Source organism: Cynocephalus volans, chromosome 6, assembly GCF_027409185.1.
Source record: "Cynocephalus volans isolate mCynVol1 chromosome 6, mCynVol1.pri, whole genome shotgun sequence".
Lineage (NCBI taxonomy): Eukaryota > Metazoa > Chordata > Mammalia > Dermoptera > Cynocephalidae > Cynocephalus > Cynocephalus volans.
The window spans coordinates 110,534,950-110,559,068 of NC_084465.1; the positions used below are offsets into that span (position 1 = coordinate 110,534,950).

At 45.5% G+C, this 24,119-nt stretch overlaps 1 protein-coding gene across 1 annotated transcript in view; it reads left to right on the top strand.

Annotated features, from left to right (window-relative positions):
- XYLT1 (xylosyltransferase 1) overlaps nt 1-24,119 on the top strand; it is a 318,277-nt gene that overhangs the window by 203,312 nt on the left and 90,846 nt on the right. The gene's annotated exons all lie outside the window — the stretch shown is intronic.

The following is a 24,119-nucleotide window of genomic DNA, read 5'->3' on the forward strand; positions in this document are numbered from 1 at the left end:
TTACTGAGAGCACACTATAAATCCCTTTACATGTTTTATCTGAGATCCAGAACCCTTTGTGTGGATATTATATGTACTTTTATTGAAGGTAAGGAAATTGAGGCCTTGAGATGCGAAGGCACTTACCAAGGTCACACAGTTCATTAGTGTGTGGCTCCAAATTCAAAGACAGCTACCTGACTCCACTGTACCACATTGCCTGCCATACATCAAAGCTTGAAGGGGAGAAAGGCCTTGTAGTACTTGTGAAGTGCTTAGAGCACTGCCGGCACATGGTAAATGCTCAGTAAATGTTTGTTACTGTAGATTATTTCACAAGACTGTTAGTGGATAATGCCTAATCAAAGGTTTCTGTAGTCAAATACACTTAGGAAATGGCAGATTAAACAAAGTGAAGCAAGTTTTTATTTGGCTGCAGAACTTATCAGAGCCTTCAAGGGTAAATGCACATTGGGAGTCTCCAAGAAGCAACGTAGGAACTTTTTCCTCCTGAGCACATTCAAGACTAGACTTCCTTGAAAAACCCAGGTCATGAGATAAATGGTCAAGAGCATCAAAGTGGGGTTCAGATAGCTCAGGGATTCTCAACTGTGGCACTGTTGGGCTGGATCATTCTTTATTGTCAGGGGCTACTCTGTGCCCTCTGGAGCATTTTGGCCTTGACCCACTAAGTGCCAGTAGTACCTGGTCCCCGAGTTGTGGCAATCAAAAATGTCTCCAAACATTGATAAATGCCCCTGGAAGGGCAAAATCCCTTTCAGTTAAGGTTGATCTACTGAATTAACTTATTTAAAGCATTATCAAAGAGAACAGACCAGAAATGCCTACAGGTAAGGGGATGAAGGATGAAGAAAAGACCACCGCTGAGCCAAGGAACATGGTGAAAAGAGCTCAGATGACATAGGAAAGACAGTACCAGGGCTGCTAAAGGAGCTCTGGATTCCAAGAAGAGGAGGTGGGCCCCTTTGGTGTCAGAAGCTGTGGAGAAGCAGCAGACCTGGAAGAAACAAGCCCCAGGTTTTCTCATTGGTTTCCTCTGAAACCATCGGAAGCAGCTGCAGTTGGGTAGAAACAGGCAGATTCCAGCAGCGAGAGGCAGAAACCTCTGCTGTTCATGAAGGACTCAGCAGCCAGTAACAGGAAATGTTGTTACTACGGGGAAGCTGAACTGGCCCCAGAGAGGGAAGGAAGAGGGCCTGGGGGAGAGGGGGCAGTTCAAGGGAGAAAGTGAATTGACTGAGATCCAGAAGAGGAGGTGGGCAGGGAAAGGGTCGAGAACTTTATTCTAGATCAAGTGAAGGACAGTTGGGCATGTTCTCTTATAGACCTGGTGTGTTGGGCTTGCCATATTGGTCCCCCAAGGCTGCCATGACCAATTACCACAAACGCAGTGGCTTAAAACAGCATGAACATATTCTCTCATTCTGGAGAAAATGCGAGTTCTGGAGGCCAGAGGTGTTAGTAAGGTTGGTTCCTTCTGGAGTATCAGAAGGAGAATCCATGCCTCTCTTGCAAATTCTGGGGGCTTCCAATATTCCTTGATGTTTCTTGATTTGTAAATACACCCCTCCAATCTCTGCCTCTGTGTTCACACAACCTTCTTAGGACAACTAGTCATTGGATTTACAGCCCACTCTAATCACTATGAACTCATCTTAATTTAACTAATTACACTTGCAAAGACCCTGTTTCCAAATAAGGTCACATTCTGAGATTCTGAGTGGACGTGGAATTGTGAGGACATTCTTCAACTCACATACAGATTACTTTTTACAAATTTGAATTAACCATTTTAAAAATTGGGATATTGTCCATAAGAAACAGCAGTTCCAGAATCTTCTGGAAAACCAGAAGATCAAGCAACACTGGACTGCATCCTCCCTTGCAAAAGGACTGGCTCCAAGAAATGAGATCATCTCCATTAATCAGGGTTAGTGGATTTGCTCTAACTCTCTGCAGCCACCACCCAGCCTGCTTCTCTCCTTGAACTTACGTGGGCAGCCCCTGAGTGAGAGATCCCAGCATAAGCCCTTCCTCCTTGGGGCCTAACTCAGCACTTGGACAAAGACTCCACACTCTCTAGGTTCCTGATGGTCTGAAAAAGATCAGAGACATCCACCCTCCTGGGTGTACCTCCTAATCCTAGGTTTAACCACAGTCACCGTAAACAAATCCAGGGAAGCTTGCAGCTGGAATGGCACCAGAAGGATGGAAACAAACCACCCCTAACATGGGCAAATGGGCTACGACTGGCCAGAACTCCTGGTGTTTCTCTGGCTGGAGTTCAGAAGGCCCCTTGCCCATTATTTGCTCATTAGTTCTGGAGTCCCACCTCAGAAGGGCATGGTGCTGGAGGTGAACGACACCAGCTTTAGAAATCAAAGATGTCTAGCTTTGAATCCTAGCTCTAGCCCTAACTAGCTGTGTGGCCTTAGAAAAATCCCTTAACCTCTCCGAATCATAGTTTTCTTATCCTTAGAATGAGGATGTGATCTGCTTGGCCCAAGGGTTTTTTGGGCCAAGTATAATAATGTGTGTAAAGTGCCTTAGACTGTGCCACGTATGAGGTGGGCACTCAGTAAATGGCAACCATGTAAAAATTATTGTCATTCATATTGTTAGATGAGCTGCAGTCAGACAGATGGCACACACAGGTCAGGAGGAGCAAAGTGGATGGAGAGAAGGGGAGGTGAAGTCTCCTGCAATCAGAAGCCTCAGTGATGAGGACATGTGGTTCTAAGTCACCCACTGGCTGTTTGAGACAGGAAGTCTTCTAAGCAACAGTCGACTCCTCCCCTGGGCCCCAACCTCTGCTACTGTTCTATGCTCATTTCATATGCACCATCCAGTGGTCAGGTGACACCTCATTAAACAAGGTTCTCCTGCAACCAGGCAAGTTACGATGAAGTTAGGAATTAATATATAGCTTCCTGCATGGCCTGATTGGATTACAATGATCATATGAATGTTGTGTTGACTGTGAAATGTGCAGAGGATTATTCAGTAATGACTTACCTCTGTTGTGCTTCTCTGATCCTGTCAATCGGGAATGGCTTTAGATTAGGAGAGAATCCCACTGGAAGGAGCTGTCTTTCTCATTTATAGTTGGGCTTCCCTGGGGGTTAGAAGAGCGGGTAGTTGTTGATCATTTGTTGGATTACAGCCCCCATGTCTAAGTCAGTGTCTCTAGTCCTAGCACCCAGCAGTTAATGGACATTTTTACCCTGGGGTCCACAGGCATCTCAAGGTCCCAAAAAGAGCTCACCATTTTTCTGTCTCCAAATTCTATGGAACTTTCTTCCCTGGTGATTAACACTACCATCCCAAATTGTCCAAGCCAGAAACCCAGGAATCTCTGTATTATTTCTACTCCCTTAATTCCACAAGGTCAATTCCAACTCCTAAACATTTCTTGTATCCATCTTGTCTCCCCACCGCCCCCCAACCATCCCACTTTCCCCATTAGGCCTTTGTCTTCTCTCTCTTACAGTATTACAGTCACTTCCCAACTCTTTGTCTTGCCTCTATTTCTGCTTCTCTTCAGTCTTTACTTAAAAAAAAAAATGGTTTTTAGAGTGAGCTTTAAAAAATGTCTTGCTCATATCACTCCCCTGATGAAAACCCTTTATCCACAAAACCTGCAAATACATTGCAGCTTAAGTCTTTTCTACCTTCCTGGGCCCAAGCAGACATTGCTAATCAATCACTGCACTGTTTCCCGCTGAGCAGGATTTGGACTGAGCTTTGCTATGAGTTCATTGGACTGACAAGAGAGATGAGAACTATTCCACATGCCAGAATCCTTCATCATCTGCCTTCTGCCTACCTGTCTTGCTCCTGCTGCTCCTCTCTACCTCTGCTATGGAATTTACATCCCAACAGTCGTGGGCTCTGAGTAGTTCTGAATGACTCATAACCACCATGCCTTTGCACATGCAGTTCCCTCTGCCTGGAAAACCCTTACTTCATTCAGTGTCATCTTCTCTATGAAGTCCCAAGATCTGGGCATTTTTCTGTAAGCCCCCATTGCCCTGTGCCCAGGCCTCCATTTTTGCAAGTGTCCCCGTGCACTGAAGTTGTTGGTTCGCCTGCCTGACTGCCCGTTAGTTTTTCTAGCTCCCACAGTGAGACAGGGACAAGGCTTATGCAGCTTTGCATCCCCAGCACCTATCACGGGTCTGCTGTGCTCAGCAGATGTTTGTATCAAGTAGTGATGGAATAAATAGCATCTGAGTCTTACTGAGTGCCTACTCAATGCCAGACACTGGGCTAAGTTCTAAACGTTCATCATCTTACTCCACCCTCACAATATCCCAATAAGGTAGGTGTGGGTTTTTTCCATTTTCCATATGAGGATACTGAGGCTCAGAGCAATGAAGTCATTTGCTCAAGGCCACACAGTGGTGGGCTCAAGTGTATCTAAATTAATGTCTCCCCAGGGACATTTGGCTGTTTCTGGAGACATTTTTGATTGTCATGACTGAGGGGAAGGTACTCTTGGCATCTAGTGGGTAGAGTCCAGACATGCTGCTGAACATTCTACGATGCACAGTACAGTTTGCCACCACACTCCACAGAGAATTATCCAGCCCGTAGGGCTATAGAGCTATAATGCCAAGGGTGAGAAACCCTGCCCTGAAGCCTTTGCACATGGCCATGGCCTGGAATGTCTCCCTACAGACTTTATGCCTTTTAACTGTTGTTGGTGTTTTCATGGGTGTTGATCGCTGAGGATCTCACGCTGCACAAATACAGTCAGAAGGAGCTGCCCTCCCTTTGGTTACATCAAGACTGGCTGAGAGGATAGGGACACATATCCTGCTGTACATTCTTCTAAATCTTGGGACTTCATCATGAAACCATGACAACCCCCAAAGATGATAGGTCTCATTGCAAGCCATCTCCCCAGTCTGTCCATCCCTGAGGAGTCACCTCCAAGCCCCACTACCTTGTGCACATTTCCAGCAGCTGAAATGAATACATACAGATTTTTTATTTTTGCAGATGTTCTTAGAAGCAAGGTAAATGAGTGATTTAGATGAATCCAGAGAACTCATGATCTGAATCCGCATAAGGCACATGAAGTCAACAGAGGGTTAACAGCACCCAACCCATTTTCATTAAGAAATTTGAACTTTGGTTCAAGTATGCAACTTAGCTGTGATTCTGCATTATTTATTATTCATAGGGCATTGTAGCTCACCAGCGTCTCTGAGTAATCTTTTTAAGCCTGCCAAAAGAACCGGTGTTAATTGCTTACAGTGGAACATATTTGCTGTTGGAAATGTCACACCATAATTATATCCCATTTCACTGTCTGACAAGTAATATACTAAAAGAAAATTAGGTTTCTTTTTTTTCTTCTTCTTCTTCTTGTGATATAGAAAACCACTGCCAGAACCCATCAGGCAGCACACAGGTGGCAAGTTTCTGGACTTGTCAAGAAGTAAGTCAGAAAACTTTCTGGGCTGGCTGGTGTAATGAAGATGAGTTGCTTGTGGACTTGGCAATGAGGACAGCCACATGCAGCTCCCACTCACAGAGGCCCTTGTCGGATTTCATGCTCTGCTTTCACCATCTTGAAACTCTTCATAATTTTTGATCAAGGGGCCTGGCATTGTCATTTGTAGTGGGCCCTGCCAATTATGCAGGCAGCTTTGCAAAAGGGGCAGGAACGGAGGAGGGACATAGCCCATGGAGCCTGTGGTTAAAGGACAGAGACTGGTTGATGGTTAAGGAAATGGTGAGAATTTCAGGGATGCGAGTGATTATAAATTTAAAAAAAAAAGTGTATGTGTGTGTTTGTATGTGTGTGTGTCTGATAAGAATTGAGGGCTTGTCAGGTCATGCAGGGCAAAATGCTTAATAAGATGGCTCTTTCTGGAAGGCTAGTACTATATTTAGTAGGCCGAGCTTCTCTTAAACCAGGGCTTGGTAAACTGCAGCACAGGAGCCAAATCCAGCAGACCACCTGTTTTGCAAGTCAAATTTTATTGGAACACAGCCACACCAATTTGTTTTGGAATTCTCTGTGGCTGCTTTCTCTCTACAAAGACAGAGTGGAGTAGTTGCAACAGAGAACTGTGTGCAACAGAGTTGCAAAGCCTGAAGTGTTTATAAGAAAAGTTTGCTAATTTCTCTCTTAAACTACAGGGACAGCCTCATCCATACAGTCATGAGAGAGGCTGGGAAGTACCATTCCGGCCAGGCAGCCACTTTCCCATCTATAATTGTATGTAATAGAGGGGAGAATGGATTTTGATGTATGGTTAGCTGTTTCTGCCACACCCATTTTACAGATTTGGAAACTGAGGAGGCTTCAAGAGGTTAAATCATTTGCCCAAGACCACAGAGCAAGTAAGTGACAGAGCCAGGACACAGACAGAGGCCTGCCTGACTTGAAAGTATATAGGACATGGTTTCTAAGTTGTAGTAGCTTACTTGCATCAGGTAACAAGCAAATGTTTACTGAGTCATCTTTCACACAGGGCACTCTGATAAGACTGGGGAAGAAAACAAGCCGAATCACAAACGGATCTTGCCCTTGAGAGATTAGGCACATGCATGAGCCTCATAGAAGGCAAACACTGCAAAAGGTGTTTGTTACTTCATTCATCTGTTCCTTCCAGAAATATATAGAAACTCAGCAATTTCACCTTTGCTCATCTCAGTGCCTTGCTTTCCCTCGTGTCCCTGACTGGTTGCTTACAGGATGTGGTCAATAGTGAAAGGACATATAATACCTAACAGTTACTAGATGGTTACCATATGCCAGATCCTCTAATTAAAATATATAGGTTAATCCTCCTCAGTATCTTTTTTTTCCCATTTTGACCTGAGGAAATTGAGGCTCAGAAGTTCTTGTAACTTCTCCAGATAACACTGCTAGCAGCTGCTGGCTCCAGAATTTGAATTAAAGCTTTTCTGTCTTCAGAGCCCAAGTGTAGAATCACTATATTAGTGAGGACAACGTTAGCTGCTATAACAAATCAACACAGTAATGAATAATGTCTCCAGCATGAAGGAGGCTTAGTGTCCACCCTCAACCATTCAAAATGGATGTTGCTGATTGACTCCCTGTGTGTAGTGATTCAGGAATCCAGGCCCCTTCCATCTTGTGGCTCCACCATCTAACACACAGCCCCCAAGATCACCCTACTCTCCTGCACCCAGACAGTGGACGGTTAAAAAGCATGGAGGAGCGTGCACAGAAGGTGTCCATGGGTCAAGCCCAGATGTCGTGCTCTTCACATACGCTTCCATTTAATTGGCCAAAGCACAGCCACTTGGCCAGACCCAGCTGCAAAGGATGCTGGGAAGTAGGTTCTCATGTGTGCCAAGGAAAAAGCAGAAAAGAGTTTGACGAAGAGCCTGCACCCCTCTGCATGATCTACTGCTCTGGTCAGACTTGATTCCCTCCCCTTACAGTTATTTCCAGACAAGCCCAAGTCCCCTGGCCCCTCTGAGGTGCATGTGACCACGTGGCTCTATTCCAGCAAAAGGGTCACCTTCCCTGATGCTGGGAATACATCTCCAGGAAGCGCTCCTCTGTTAATGTGGCTGCCTATCTGACAGGGATATGGGGCACAGGGGGAGGCAAGGTTAGTAATTTAGTTGTCATTGGCTGACAGGTTAGTCCTAGAATATGTTCCCTGCAATTCAAGGCTTGCGAGAGAGAGAGAGAGAGAGAGAGAGAGAGCAGCACTTAACGAATGTCAGCCTTTCTTTTCTTTCCTGGCTCAGCTGCCTCGCGCTGACCCTGAAGCATTTGAAGAGTGTCTCTGCACGATTCCATCAGCACCTTGTCTCACTCACCCTTGGTGTTCTGGATTCGCCCTCCCATCGATGTTTCCCTGGGTGTGGTCTACCAAGAGTGATCACAGTCACCAGGGACCCTTGCAAATACTGCTAGGACATGACCTCAAGGGAGGAGCCCAGGAGTTTGCATTTTCAATAAGCTTCCCAGCAAATTTTGGGGGGAATCACTGGTTTCAAGCAGAGTTTCTCAACCTCGGCATTTGATATATTGAACTGGATAATTCCTTGAAAGGGGGGGGGCAATTCTGGGCATGGTGGAATGAAAGCAGCATCCCTTGGCTGCATCCCTAGATGCCGGTGTCACTCTGTCCCCTAGTTGTAACAACCAGAAATGTCTCCAGATACTGATACATGTCCCCTGGGGAGACAAAATTGCCCCTAGTCCAGAGGTGCTGGCTTGGAGCATAACTCACTATATTTCTGTGGCATAAACTGTAAATGCTCCTCAAGCACCCATGTTCTCCTCTCTCTTACTGACTGCCCTACATCTGGGTGGACTGTGACTTGGTTTCCTTTATAGGGATATGGGTGGAAGTGATGGTTCACTTCCTGGCCTTGGCCATGCCAGCTGAGGGCTATGAATTCATCACACCCATGCCTGTGCATTCCATGTGCTGCAAGAGGAGGACTCTGAGTAGTGTGATGCTGGAGTTGAAGTAGAAGCACTTACGTCCTCAAGTCAGAAGACAGCCATGCAGGAGAGCTGCCAGAGCAGCACAAGAGCGAGAAATCAGCCTTTGTTGTGTCAAATCACTGTGACTGAAGGGCCTATGTGTTACCACAACAGGGCATGGCATCACCCTGACTGATACTGGATTTTAGTGTTCTTGGCAAAGCACTAAGAAACAATCACCTTCCTTTCCTTACTGGCCATCTGAAGCACATTCTTAATACAGGATGGAGTAGTGGCTCTGGAATCAGATTAGCCTGAGTTCAAATTCCAGCTCCACCACTAGCTGTGTGATCTTGGTCAGGTAACTTAACCTCTCTGTCTCGATCCTTTCTTCCTCTATAAAATTAGGATAATAGTGGCACCTGCCTTACAGTGTTTGTGTGAGGATTAAATGGAAAAGAATGTAACCAACCAACCAACCAAAATACACTTGATCCCACATGCCTGGCATATAGTAAGTGCTTAACAAAATGCTAGCTTTCATCAATATTATATTTTTTGGCAGGCTCAATGTTCACATTCCTTCTTGGGCTAGCGTCTTTAGTAGAGTCCTATTTCTTTCCAATCAATCAGTTTCCCATAGCTTTATTGACCAAATGACTAGATTCTGTTGATATTGAAAAGGAGTAATGACAGGTGCACAGGGACAAGGACCCCTAAACCAACATGTCAGGGAAATCATGTGGATTAGAGGTGATGATTACCAACACTGTGGTAGAGTAATGATTATGATATAATAGTAGAATGCAAGGCAGAGGACTCTCCATATTATCCAATCATTCTATATTTACTGTCTGAGTGCCTACTATGTGCCAGGAGACAGAGATAGAAAGGAAAGCCAGTATTTTCACATACCTTAAATACTACATAATTGGTTGTTTTTTTTTTTTTTAAGATGACCAGCAAGGGGATCTTAAACTTTAACTTGGTATTGTCAGCACTACACTCTCCCAAGTGAGCTAACCGGCCATCCCTATATAGGATCCAAACCTGTGGCCTTGGTGTCATCAGCACCACACTCTCCCAAGTGAGCCACGGGCCCGCCCCACATAATCAGTTGCTTATAAGAAAAGGAAATTAACAAGCAAAAGCATATTTCCGGCCCAGGTGGGTATTTCAGTTTTAGTTGGAGAGACAAGCAAATGATCTTATCTGCCCAGCCAAAGAGGCAGTGGAAGAGTGTCAAGAGTCAACACAGACAGTGGCCCAAACCCCCTAAATTCATCCCGGTTGCCTCGGATCCATGCCACCCACTACTCCTCAAGAACGTTGTATCGAGGATGCCTAGGTGGCCTGGCCTGGTGACAGCTTGCTCAACTTTCAGTCTTGTTCATATTTTTTTCAAGTGGCAGTTTCAACAAATTCTACCCACTGATGCATTGTTTAACCAAATGTCATTTCTCTGCCTTTCTCATTTAAGTATCATCTGTTAAGTTTACACATTGGTACACCCATGAAATTAACATTACACGTGTTTCCTTTTGGAGCCGACTAAATTTAATTTAATTGAAATTGTTCTCACTGTCAATGGCCTTCTGAAGCTGCATTATGCAGGTCCTATCTCCTTGAAGGCTTATCTTAACCCCATCCTGTTTGAAAAGCTAGGCATCTGCTTTCCCCTAGAGTTCTATAGTCTAGTGTCTAGCCCATGTTTAAAATGAGCTTCCTCTGACAGTTTGCTTATAGAGGTTCTTATTTAGAAAAGGGTATTCTCAGAAGCCCCTGGATTAAATGAAGCTTCCATGCCATGGTTGAGAAATCAGGGTCTCTTTGGTCTTCCAGGCTAATCAAGGAGTGAACTGGGACAAGAGCTCCCAAACCAATGTTAGAGAACTTGATGAATACAAACAACACAGCAGGGTGATGGTTATCCCCATGATGGAGCTCTAATAGTGAAAGACAAGATACTGCATTCATTCATTCCACACTCATTTAGAGACCCACTGGGAGAGGGGCTATGTCCATCTGGCCCAGTGTGTCATTCAGGAGCAGACACTTGATGATTGTTTTTTCAGTAAGTGATGTGTCTATTCGGTCAAGCACTATGTTCCCCACACCCCCAGAGTGTAGCACACTCACAGGCACTTATAATTATTTATCAAATGAAATGAATGAACTTGTCCTGTCACATGCTCGGGAAGCCTTTAAAAATTTTTTAGTGTTCTTAGGCTGTGCTAGTTAGTGCAGGGTCTTAATCTAGAGAGATGGTTGCCCTAGACAATGACTCTCAGGAAGGGACATAACAAAAGGTGCCTTAAATGTAGTAGGAGCAAACCTGACTGAGCCAGAGGTGTGCATGTGGCCTAGACTTGGAGGAAGATGGGGAGCAGAGACATTGCATAGTAACATTTCCACATATCTGAGAGGTCTGTTTGCAGCAGAAGCTGCAGTATTGTATTTGAGGGGAGAATTAGGACCTACGGATGAAAACTCCCAGCATATTTTGGAAGCAGTGGCTCCCAATCAGCTCTGTCCACAGGTGCTGCTGGCTACTGTGTAAGACACTGAGGCTCCCATCTTTGGAAGCGTTCAAGAAAGAATGAAACAACCCTTAATTATTTACTCAGTATGTTTTTGTCATTACACTACAGAAATTTTAAAAATACAGTCAAGCACCAAAGGAAAGTAATAAACAGACAAAATTGCCCCGACCTCTTTTTTTTTAATCTCCTCAAGACCTTGACACATGGTCTTCCTTCCTTCTGAAATGACACCTTTACCTGGTCCCATCTTCCTCCTCCCCTAGCAGCCCTACTTTTCCTGCATTAGTGAAATATGTTTTTGTTCCCCTTAGCCCAGCCCTACTGGACTGTAAGCTCCTTGAAGTCACATTCAGTATCGGTTCTGTTCATCTGTACATTCCCTGCGCCTGGCAGGGCAGCTGCTCCTGGTAGTTGTTCTGTGACTATTTGAGACGGGAGGAAGGAGAGAGGGAGAAGGAAAGAAAGAAAGTCGTATTCATTGGCATAGAAAGGATGTCAAGGGTATAATGTTGGACTTAGAATGCGTATGACAAAGCAGTATGTATGGGATTGTATATAACACGTGTGTGTATAACACGGTTTTGAAAATATTTGCTGAAATGTTAACAGTGGTAATACCTGGATGCTCTAATACCTGGAATTTTTTCTTTTCTTTTTCCTTTTTTCATATTGTTCTGTATGCTTGAATTTTCTACAGTGTGTATTATCTGTGTAGACAGAGAAATCCAAGAAGCAACCAAAACCACCCAAGCAGTGGAGATAGACGGGGTTAGAAATGAGCTCTGCCTTGGCTGTGTCCCAGGAACTGCAGTATGTATCAAAGCCCCACTCGAGGCCAAGCTCAGGTGGCACCATTGCAGGGAAATGGATCTGTGGAGACCCCAGTACACTTTAGATGTTCATTCTTATCCATCACCGTGAACCCTTTGCATGTGTGTTTCAATAGCCATTTCTTCCTTCGGCAGGAACTTAGTTCATCCTGGGTGCTCCAGAATGGTTGCCGGCACTCCCCTAGGCCCCCACAGAGACAGAAGGGAAGAATGAGCATCCCTTTCCTCTAGGAGTCAAACCGAATGTTGTACTGTGTTGACTATTGCTGTCCCTGCTGTTGAAATAAACCAAAGAGCCCGTTGGCACTGGGGTTGGCCATGAGGACTCTGTGCTTAGACATTCACCCGGTGCTTACATCCCAGGACGCAGGATGACAGAGTATTCTGGAATCAGGTTGCCTGGACTCAAATGCCAGCTCCATTACTTCTTAGCTGTTCAGTGGGTTCTTAGCTTAGCCATGGGCCAATTACCCACTCCCCCTGGACCTCAGTTTCCCAATCTGTCAAATTGGGATGAGAGTGGCACTTACCTCACTGGTTTGCTGTGAGGACTAAATGAGAAGACGCACGGACATTGCTTGGCTGAGTCAGAATGACCGGCACGAAGTAAACCCTGCGCAATGCGAGCCTTTATAATTACTCCTGTCTGCATTATGTGCCGTGACAGCATTAACGTGACGAATGGATAGTAATTTTGGGAAATGTCCCTTTTTAAAAAGAAGACACCTGCAGAACATATTTATGGTTTATGATCAGGAGGCAGCGTTAATGGCCCATAATGTGATTACTATAAGGATTTTTATTAGGAGAATTCCAACCAATTTGGCATTAATTAATGTACTGTTAACTTTAGAGTTTTACTCACTTAATCCTCGGAGAGTTGGAGAAAATAAACCTGTTGTCAAAACCCTTACCCTGAGAAGTAAATAAGAGTTGTTTCCTCCTCGAGAGGCTCCATTTGTAATAAAAATAGATGAGTCGCTGTGTTTTTTTCCCCCATGGCAGTATTTATTGAGCCTGAGAGTCCCTTCCAGAGAGAAGAAAGGAGGACAGAGATGAAAATGTCAAGTGACAGGAAGACTCGTAGGAAAACATGCAAACAGCAACCTCTGGGTCAAAAAGGCAGGAAGGGCAGATTGAGCAGGTGTTCTGGACGCACCAAGGCCACAGACTGTAGGAGGACGTGGAGGTTCCTTGCCACCTACCTGCCCTCCGCTCTGCACTGTGAAGCCACCCACACCACCCCTCCTGGGAATTTCAAAATGTGTCCTGCCTGCAATCCACTCCTCAGCTGTGGATAACAAGCCTGCTGTAAGGGCTCGTCACTGTTCCATTGCAGTCCTTACAGTGCTGCCCAAGACCTTGCATGATGCCCTGGTGTCTTTCCATCCCCAGGTCAGGCTACGATTCCTCTTGGCCTCTGTGTTCCAGCCACACTGGCTTTCTAAGTCCTCTCATCTGCCATGCTCTCGATTAGCACAAGGCCTTCACATGCTGTCCCCTCTGCTTGAGGACACTCTTACCTCCCCTCTTACCCAGTTAACTTCTCTCTCAACCTGTAGATCATGGCCCAAGGGATGCATTCATTGACCTCCTTGAGTAGTGTATTAGTCTGCCTGGGCTGCCATAAGAAAACACACAGACTGGGTGGCTTAAACCACAGAAATGTATTGACTCAGAGTTCTGGAAGCTGCAAGACTGAGATCAGGGTGCCAGCATGGTGGGGGTTTTGGTGGGAGCCCTCTTTCTGGCTTGCAGATGGCTGCTCTCTTGCTGTGTCCTCACGTGGCAGAGAGAGAGCAAACTCTCTGGTGTCTCTTTTCACAAGGGCACTAATCCTGTCAACCCAGAGCTCCACCCTTATGACCTCATTTAATCTTAATCACCTCCTTAAAGGCCACCTCTCCAACACAGTCACATGGGAGGGTTGTGGCTTCAACATATGAATTGTTTTGGGACACATTTCAGCCCATAGCAACTGGTATCATTGAAAAAGGAAAGTGTACCCCATTACTGAGGAACAGAAGCAGGGGTTTGAGGACATTGAACTACATTGTAGCTCTGTGGAAAGGGTGACTGGAGGAGTGTAGTGGAAATGAGGTTGGAAAAGAGAAAATGCGATCACTTGCACGTCATTATTTAAGAGAGTAATAGTGATGGCCACCTTTTCATTTTTTCCATATCATGCATTGGTCCTGGAAATACGTATTTGTTTATTATTTGTCATCCTTCTCAGGACAGTCTGCTTCTCATAAGCTTAAATACATTACTATAACCCACTCCCAACACAGTGCCTGCCTGGCATGCCATAGACGCTCATTCCAGTTACTACTGCTGGGTAACAAACCACCCCAAACCTAGTGGCATGAGACACCACCATTTTTTGATGCTCATGGATTCTGTGGATCAAGTGATTGGAAAGAGCCCATAGGAGCTGGTGGGGGGTGGAGAGTGGGGACAAAATTGCCCCAGGTTCAGAAGAGCCACTGCTTTTCTGAGCACACAATTCTATGGATTCCTTCCTAGAAAGTAGGGGATGATATTGACCCTTATTTTACTGATGATGATTTAGAATCTTCAAGATGTTATATAACTTGCCCAGCTTCCCAGAGTTAGAGAGCAAAGAGCCATGGTTTGAATCCAGATCTATCTGATTTCAAGCCAGATTTTTTTCCACTCTGCCATGTTGCCTTTTCAGGGTGGCTACGCCTGTTGCTGTAAATGAGGTAGGCCATCTTGGCAGGAAGCCTCCTGCCTCCCCATGGGTTGAGTGGTTCTCACACAACTACCATACTGGTCCCCTAGAGGGCACTGGAAAATGTAAGTGAGGAGCGGCTGTTTTGGGGACTAAGGATGTTAAATGCTCTGTAATGCATGGGACAGCCTCATTCAACAATGAATTATTTCTCCCCAAATACCAGTAGTCCCTGTTGAGAAACACTGCTTGAGAAGGGGACGAAAACGTGTGAAATATTAATCTGTGCTGAAACTATCCGAGAGGTTGCCCGAATATAATAGAAGCCGTTTTTTCCCTGCATGGTTTAGCTTAGAGGTTAAAAACCCTCATGTTAGTGGCTGAGAAACGGAGATTCGAATCCCAATTCCATAATGTATTAGCTGGCCGGCCAGGTCAGGCAATCCTCTTGAGTATTACTTTTGTTATCTGTAAAATGGGAATAATCAGAATACCTCTCTCCAAGTTCTGCTTTGAGGAGTAAATGAGATAATGTCTTTTTAAAAAATGCTCAGCCCAGGGCCTGGCACGTACTCGTAACATCTGACGAGTGCAAAAGGTAACTAACATCAGCAGGATGGATGAGAGCTTGCGGGCCACGGCACAGCATTTTCACAGATGATATGAAATGGGTGAAGTGACTGAGACCCAGTGAATTGCAGCGAAATGTACTATACGCCATCAATATCTATCCCACCAGTTTCCATTTATTGAGCAGTACATCATTAGAATATCCCAGGGCTCTCGACAATAAAATCAATAAGACGGTTCAGCCATGGGCTGTGGTTTAATAACTCCAGACTTGAATGGGGAGAAAAAAATCAGTGAACAGGAAAATGTCCTGAGTGCTTGGTTGGGGGTAGAGGGAGACATTTTCTCAGAGTGGGAGAAAAATATAAAGAGGGAACTAGCCTTCGGTCTCTTCACGGAGCAGGAGGCTGTGGGCATTTGAGGCGGCACCCAAAGATGAGTTTGGATAAAACTCTTTCCACCTTGAGAGATGCAGGGTTTTTTTTTTTTTAATGATTGAAAAGAAAACAAGGTATCCACAATGTGGTTCTCAACCCTAATTACACATTGCAATCACTTGGGGGAGTTTACTAATGATTAGCAATGCTGGCACCCACCAAACTAATTAAATTAGAATTTCTTGGGGTGGAGGCAAGGCATGGATTGTTTTTTAAAAAAACATGTTCCAGTGGTTCTAATGTGCAGCCAAGGTTAAGAATCACCAGCCTAAGTCAGAGATTGTCAAACATTAGTCTTCATCAGAGTCACCTGGAGGGCTTGTGACAACACAGACTTCTGGTCCCCCAGCCCTGGAGTTTCTGACTCAGAAGGTCTGGGGAGGGACTGAAGTTTACATTTCTGACAAATTCCCAGATGTTGCTGATGCTGCCGGTCAGAGACCGCATTTTGAGAACTTTAGTTCTGGAGTAGTGGTTCTCAACGGCGGGTGATTTTGTCCCTTCTCCCCCAGAGGACATTTGTCACAATTGCGTGGGTGCTACTGGCATCTAGTGGGTAGAGGCCAGAGATGCTGCTCAACAGGGTACAGTTACAGGACAGCCCCCTTCACAGCAGAATTATCTGGCCTTGAATATCAACAGTACCAAGGTTGAGAAACCCTGCTGTAGAGTAGACAGTGGTTTGGAAGCCATTCAGGGAACACGATGCTTGGGTTGCACGTGAGCTCAGCCTGGGAGCCTGAGTGAAGACAGGAATGCCAGATTCTTGCTAGCCAGAGCCTGCTCATAGAGCATGGTATTTGGAGTCAGGCCGGTTTGTATCCTAATCTCTTCTCCATCTCCTGGCTCTGTGATCTTGGGCAAGTTTCTTACCTTCTCTGAGCCCTGGACGATTATCTGTAAATGGAGATAATTTTCATGAGCAGCATAGTTATGGAGATAAGAAGCCTGCAGAAGAATCTCATGAGTATTAAGTGATCAATAAATGGGAGTAAGAATCAAAAGGTCTGTTTCTCAGCAGACCACTGTCTCTTTCTAGCAGGGAGATGCCTTCCAAATAGCCCGCCCCAGAAAACTCCCGACGAGCCCGCCTGGGTCCCTGAAGCGAGCAGAGGACCTGAGCCATGAAAAACAAATATTGTCTGGACCTTCGAGTCCTTCCGTGATGTGCGAGGCTGCATTAGAATCACTGTGCACCTGCCCTTTACCTTCTCTCATTTGTTTAACAAACTCTGCACATCCTAGTTTGGCAGCAAGCTTGCGGCGTCTAATTCATATTCCCCGGGCTTCCTTCACATCCCTCCTGCCTTCACCATTTTGCCATGTCCACATTCCACTGGCCCTATTATTTTCATAATATTTTTACTGCAGTAGACTCAGATTTATTTTTACTTAAGTAAATTTTATGTTAAAAGTAATCTTGCATCACAGCCAGCAGTGGAAATCTTGCTGTCACTTGCCATGAAGTGGGAGTGACCATGCAAAATGCATCAGTGAAATCATAACAGTGGTATTTAATGCCAGCCAGGCACTCCTCTTGCCCACCAGAGATGCCAGTCCTGTGGGCAGGACTTCCTTGTTGGAACAGGAAGTTCATTCAGTAAGCAAGCGCTGTAAAGGACGAGTTTGCATCGACCTGAGACTTTGCTGCTGGGCTAATCAGAAGAGCTGGATGAGAATTGAAAAGGGACTCATGGTCTGGCTCTGATTCTGTGTCATTTGATGTCCTCCCTGTGCACCAAGAGAATCTTCTCTTGGAGACCTTTGCCATCGCATTTAAAAACACAAGCTCTGAGGTCCTCAAGGTTGGGTCCCAGCCCACCACTCCCCAGCCCTGTGAACAGTCACAAGTTTCACTGCTCCAGAGTCACGCCACTCAGGCTCAACACCCGGCTCCTCCACAGTTTAGCTTGGTGGCCTTATTTTGCCTCAGTTATAGCTTTTAATCCTTAGAGTGTCCTTTAGTGGTGAGTGCTCTTTGACAGAGAAGGAAACTGAGGCACGAGAGGCAAAATGACCTGCCAATAAATTGTGGGCCCAGGTAGTGGGCCCAGGCTGAGCCTCTATGGGGAATGGCTAAGTTAGGAAGTGCCAAATGGATTCCTAAAAAAAAAAAAAAAAAATTAAAAATAGAATTACCATATGATCCAGCAATTCGACTCCCTGGTATATACCCCCAAACAATTGATAGCAGTTACTCAAACAGATATTTGCACACCTATGTTCATAGCAGCATTATACACAACAGCCAAAAGGTGGAAGCCACCCAAGAGTCCATTGACAGATGAATGGATAAACAAAATGTGGTCTATCCATAGAGTAATATTACTCAGCCTTAAAAACAAAGGAGGTTCTGACACATGCTACAGCATGGATGAACCTGGAGGACATTATGCTGAGTGAAAGAAGCCAGTCACAAAAGGACAGATGCTATGTGATTCCACTTATATGAGGTACTCAGAGTCATCAAATTCATAGAGACAGAAAGTTGAATGGTGGTTGCCAGCGGGGAGGGAAAGGGGTGGGGAGTTCTTGTTTAATAGGTATGGAGTTTCAGTTTTGCAAGATCAAAAGTGCTCTGCAGGTAGATGGTGGTGATGATTGCACAATAATGTGAATGTTCTTATCACTACTGAATTGCATATTAAAAATGGTTAATATGATAAATTTTATGTCATATATCTTTTACCATAATTTTTGAAAGGATGATTAAATGCGAGATGCTCAGAAGGGCTGTGGCAGAGAACTTAAAGAAGGGTGAGGAAGAGGCTCAGGAATGGCTTTCCCAAGGAAGAGTCATTTCTCCTGTGACCCGAGGGGGCTGGCCTGGCCAGCATTGTCCTTGGGACTGTGATCTCTCAGCTTGGGACTGTGCTCTCTCAGTCCCCTCTCTGGACTCCATGACCTTGTTTCATATCCTCTCCTCCCCTCCCCTCCCACAAAGCCAGGCTAGGGGCTGTTGGTTAGAGCATAGGCTTATAACACCAAGGTCATGAGTTCAGACCCTGGAACTGGCCAGCTGCCAAAAACAAAGCCATGCTGGAGGTGATATGTAGCACTGAGTCAACAGCAGTGTCGATGATGGAGGGAGGCCTGGACCCTCAACGGCTCCTCCCAGGGAGGCTTGGTGCATCTCGAGCCACCCCGGATCTCAAGGAAAAGGGGGGACACAGCCTCCAGCCAGTTTGCTGGATGAGTGGAGACAGCCAGCCACGTGCAACAGCCTGGGTCTGAGTCTTCCGCTTCGCCTTCCCGGGGACCCATCCGTGGGTGAAGCTGTCTGACTTAATCCGTCAGTCAGAAATCTTCAGCTGAGCCTTCTTCCCCAAGCTCATCTCCCTGCCAGGCCCAGGGGGCCAGGGCTGCGTCCTACAAGAGCTAAGAGCGTGACCTTGGCTCATAGGGAACTGACAGACAGCCTTCAAGAAAACCAACCTGACTCCCAAGGGAGTATAAATTTCTGTTTTGCATCTGTTTGGCAGATGCAAGTGTTTGTCTCCATTCTGGCACTCATCAGAGAGGGTAACTTTATCAGTTACTCAGCACCTTCCAGCCTCAGAATCTTTCATGGTAAGATGGGGGTTTGCATCCTGACATCCACCTCCTTAGACCTTGGGATGATTAAATAATGAAATCATGTACGGATAGTACTTAGGACACAATAAGAGCTCAAGAGGCGTTCGGTAACGTCACTGGTTTATGAGAATCGGCAGGACCAAGGAAGCAGATTGACTTGCCCAGGGTCCCGTGGCCTGCATCGGCTCACAGCATAAGCAGCATCCGAACCTAGCTTACAGCTCTTCATCCAGTGCACTTCCTGCCACAGTATACCACCTTTTCTAAACCCAGTAAGAGTAGGGGATTCTTTCTGCACACCAGGGAATTCTCAAGATTAATCACTAAAATCCTCATCAACATTTCCCAGTGAGAAAATGACATCCCCTGGCCAAGTCTGACAAAGAACCTAGAACCTGTTAAGGGTCTCTGCTCCAGATGAACTCATCCTGCTCCTCTGCGACGTGCCTGCTGCTGGTGTGAAACAGTTTCCCATCTGTGACCCTGAATCACTCCGGAACCCAGCGGGGCCAGGGATGGATTGCTCATCCCTCTTTATAGATGAAGAACCCATGATCAGAAAGGCTGGGTCTAGACACCAGCTCTGAATCCCAGCACCACACCTTCCCAGGCAGCCTTAACCTGCTCAAGCTCCAGTTTGAAGCCTCCTGACCTAAGAAGCCCTATTTGCATACAACCTTGTTTCCACATCTCTTCATTCCCAGGACCCAACCAACCCTCTTATTTGGAAGCAAGTCAAAAAGCTCCTCTTGCAGCAGCCAGAAGAGGCCCTTTCAGAGTATAAATAGAATCGAGGGCTTTGTTGGTAGAAGAACTATTCCAGTCAAGCCGCTCCTTCGCATTTGTTATTAATTGTGGTCTGGGACAAATGCTTCAGAGGGAAATTCTGGTTGTGGATGTTTATTTGCAAGCAGCGGGTTCCTGTGAATAGACAGCCCTGGGAGCCAGCACAGCCTTGGGATAGAACCCTGGAGCTGGGCTAGTTGATCAAACCAGACTTGATCCTGACCTTTGCGGTGAACAGCTAAATAGAAATTACAACACTAATGCTAATGCTGATGCTGCTGATGATGATAGGTATAGTTTATCAAGCATATACTATATGCCAGGCACTGTGCTGAGTATTAGACATGAATATCCATGTGAGGCAGATTCTGTCATTATGTGTACCCATTTTACAGGTGAGGTGAGAAAACTAAGGCTTGAAGAGGTTGCATAACTGGTTTAAGGTCCCAAAGATCTGCCTGACGGGAGGCCACTCTCTTAAACCCCTGCACCTTGCATTCTCCTCCTGGATTGTATTCCTACAAGGCAGCACAACCATGATCGTCACCCACGTCACATTTGTACAGCACACTGATCCTTGCAAAGCACCTTCATCTTCACCATCTGTTTGGAGCCCGAGGATTACATGGTACTTATCTGATCCGCCACAATGCTGAGACGTACTGATTTTGAGTAACCAGAGGTCTGTTCTTTGACTCTCTGTCCTCAGCCTTCACACCTGCACTGCAAAAATATACTTGATATTCTCCCCCTATAACCTGGCTTTTTAACATTCGTCTGAAGTCAGCTCTCCCTCTGCCTCTAATCACTCTGATTTTTCCACTTATTTTCTGTTTTGTGCCATGGGAATCTGATTACATTGTTAGATTCATAGGTCTTTTTTTAGGAGCTGGGCAGTAATTGGGTTTCGGTCTTTCAAAGTGTCTCGTGTCTGTACAGCCCCACATAGCTCTGACCACATGTCACAGTTGTCTGTCCTGCAGCTGAAAGTCAACGGACCACACTTCTCCTAGGAACAGATTTCTTTCTTTATGAAATGGAGACAGTTTGATCGAGCATAGTGACAGTGACAGTACTCTGGGGTCACAGACTCACTCCACTCTGAGCTCAGCTATTTCCTAATGGGGACCTCCCTGAGCCTCAGCTTTCCCATCCGTGCAATAGGAAGAGGAGAGCTCCCTTCTCATAGAGGTTTGGACACAAGTAAATAAAATCATGCACAGAAATTGCTTCACACATAGCAGGTACTCAATGAAAGTCTGCCTATCTCCCTCTCTGCCTCTCTTCTCTACTTCCCTCTCTCCCTCTGTCTGTGTCTCCTTTCTTTAGATATTTTTATTCCTTCCCACCCACCCCATCCCCAAAATAGCTGTACTCCAGAAGAACTCTGGGATTTTCATTTCCTTTTTCTTTGCAGCTCCCCAGACCAACCATCTGACCCAAGAATGGATGACTTTATATTTAAGCCAAGGAAGCTGTTTTGTTGGAGCAATTGTCTTTGACTTCCCAGGGCTCCTTTCCCTCCTCCAGAAGAAAAGCATCCATGTGTCTGTCTCTCTGTGACTCTGCTCTGCTTTCTGAAACCCTAAGAAGTTACAAGGCTTTTCTCAAAATCAACATCGGAGTCCCTTTAAAGACCAGAGTAGGGTCCTCATGACATCCCTTCCTACCTCTTGACTCTGCTTTGGCACAGGGCAGGTGGAAACAGCCAGGCTGGCTTTGGACTTGGCAATGCTTAGCTTCCACTCCCACCTCTGTCCTCACTCGTTGTGTGATGTGGGAAACGTGCTGACCTCTCTGAGCCTCAGAGGATGATAATGCATTCTTCTCAGGACCAAATGATGACGGATGTAGAATACCCATCACAGGACTGATGCAAAGTAGGCTCAAAACATCAACTCCTCTGGACAAGAGCAGCAACTCTTCTTCAGAATGTGCTCATTCACTCATTCATTCACCCATACAGCAACCATGGCAAGAGACATCCATGGCTGGAGAGCAAAGCAGGGGTTGATCACAGTGTCCCCATGAGGCTTGAACAGATGGTTGGTGTTTGGAATGATAGGCTATTGATGGTTTGCTGGATGGGTGGTTGGATAATTTGCTGTGGGTTTGGGTGGCTGGGTGATTGGATTTGGATGGATAGATGGGCAGATGGATAGATGGATGGATGGATGAAAAGATCTAGCTATATTGATCACCAAGAGTCAGCTTCCCATTTAATACAGAAATCCCCCCTGAAATACCTGTGACAGTCCTTAAATGCATGCCTACTTACTTGTAGTAACTAACTTACAGGCTATTTCATTAACAAGTTTAGTTGCTATGAACTTTTCCTCCAAACTCTAGGTACAATAATGAATATAAATTAGTGGTTAGAGGTGTGGTCTTTGGAATCATACCTGGGTTTGAATCTCAGCTTAACTAATTAAAACTGTATGACCTTGAACAAAGCCCTTCATCTCTCAAAGCTGTGGTTTCCTCATTGGAATATGGAGATAATGGCACTACTTGCAAAATCTGTATGAGAATTAAATGAGATAATGAATGTCAAGGGCTGGTCAACGCTCAATAACTGGCATTATTATTGTACCAAGCCAATATGTATGCTTCTGTAACTTTTTTCACCAAGAGCCACATATGCGCCAGACATTATTATAGTGATGTGTGCACAATGGCAAACAAGACTGAGAGTCCCTTATCATTTGGAGCTTATGCTCTTGTGGAGTGTTCAGACAATAAACAAGTAAAGAGATAACATGGTGTTAAATGCTGTGCAGAAAATTGAAATAGCACGAGGTGAGAGAGAGTGAGAGATGTGGTGGGTGAGGGACAGGAGTCCTTTCTTGGGCTGTGAATCTGGGGAGAGGGTGTTCCAGGTAGCAGGAATGGCTGGTGAAAAGGTCCTGAGGCAGAAATGAGCTTGTTCAAGGAAAAGAAAGGCCAGGTGGTGAGAAGGAAAGTGGGACCAGTTAGGGCAGGGAGGGCTCAGGAGGCAGATCTCAGGCCATGGAGTCTGTGCATTGGATATCATCCACGTTAATCTCATCCTGTCTTCTGCAACAACATAGAAGGAGCCTTGTTTATTTGGTGGCCATTCAGCTTTCTGATGACAGCTGATGGCTTCCAATCTCCTGACCTCCAGGCTTCATAGTCTCAATTCTCAGTGTTCCTAGTTGATATTCTGGGACACCTGCAACTCCTACTTGACAATGTGCTGGGTCCCATAAACCTAGAACCCGTAGGAAATCAGGTTAGACCCAAAGGAAATCAGGTGGAGGAAAGCCAGGAAATGTCTAATTGAAACTGTAATGAACTACACCAGGAAGCTGTGTCTCTCCCTGAAGCCTTGGCCCTGGAGTATTTGCAGGGGAAAAGAGGAGAGTAGTCTTTGAGGCTGATGTCAGGATGAAAGACATCTGGAACCATGTATGCAGGTGGATCTGGTGTGGGATCTGGCTTTAAAAGAAAAATAACCTATGACGGTGGCTGATCTCTAGCCGGACTGATCCAGAAGCTCAAGCCAGGTCGTGGGATTAGGACCCTTGTCACAGTTCAGCAGTGCCTCCCTCGGTGTGGGTTTTCTTCTCCGCAACCTCTCTCCATGTGGAAATAAAAAGGCTCTTGGAATCTTCTAGTTTCATGTCCATCAGAAGGAGACCCTCTCTTTTCTAGTGTCCAACAGGAGTCTGGAATTCTGTCTTACTCGGTACTTAGCTCGGTTGGGTCACATGTTCATCTCTGAACAATACTGTGACCAGGGAGATGCAGCGTTCTGATTGGCCAGGCCTGAGCAGTAGGACCACCCCTGGAACTGACACCAGGGTTAGATCCTCCTCATCCATATGGAAATGGAGGAGGGGGGTGATGCTGCAAAAAAGTACTGGATGATAAAGTTTCAATTATGCAAGATGAGTAAGTTCTAGAGATCTGCAGTACAACTTGTGCTTATAGTTAACAATACTGTACTGGACGCTTAAACATTTGTCCAGAGGGTAGATCTCCCGTTATCTGTTCTTACTACAATTTAACACAAACAAACAAACATATTGGATGCTGTTAGGAGAAGAATGGAGAGTAGATTCTGGACAGGCACAAACAGCAGGTGTATCTCACATTTCCTAACTAAGAACTGTTTCTTCCTCTGTGGCTCAGAGATACGTCTCTTACAGCTCTCATCGCCTCCTGCCTTGTTCGATAGTTTAATATATGTCCAGCCTTTTTAAGCTCCTTGGGGATGGAAACTATGTC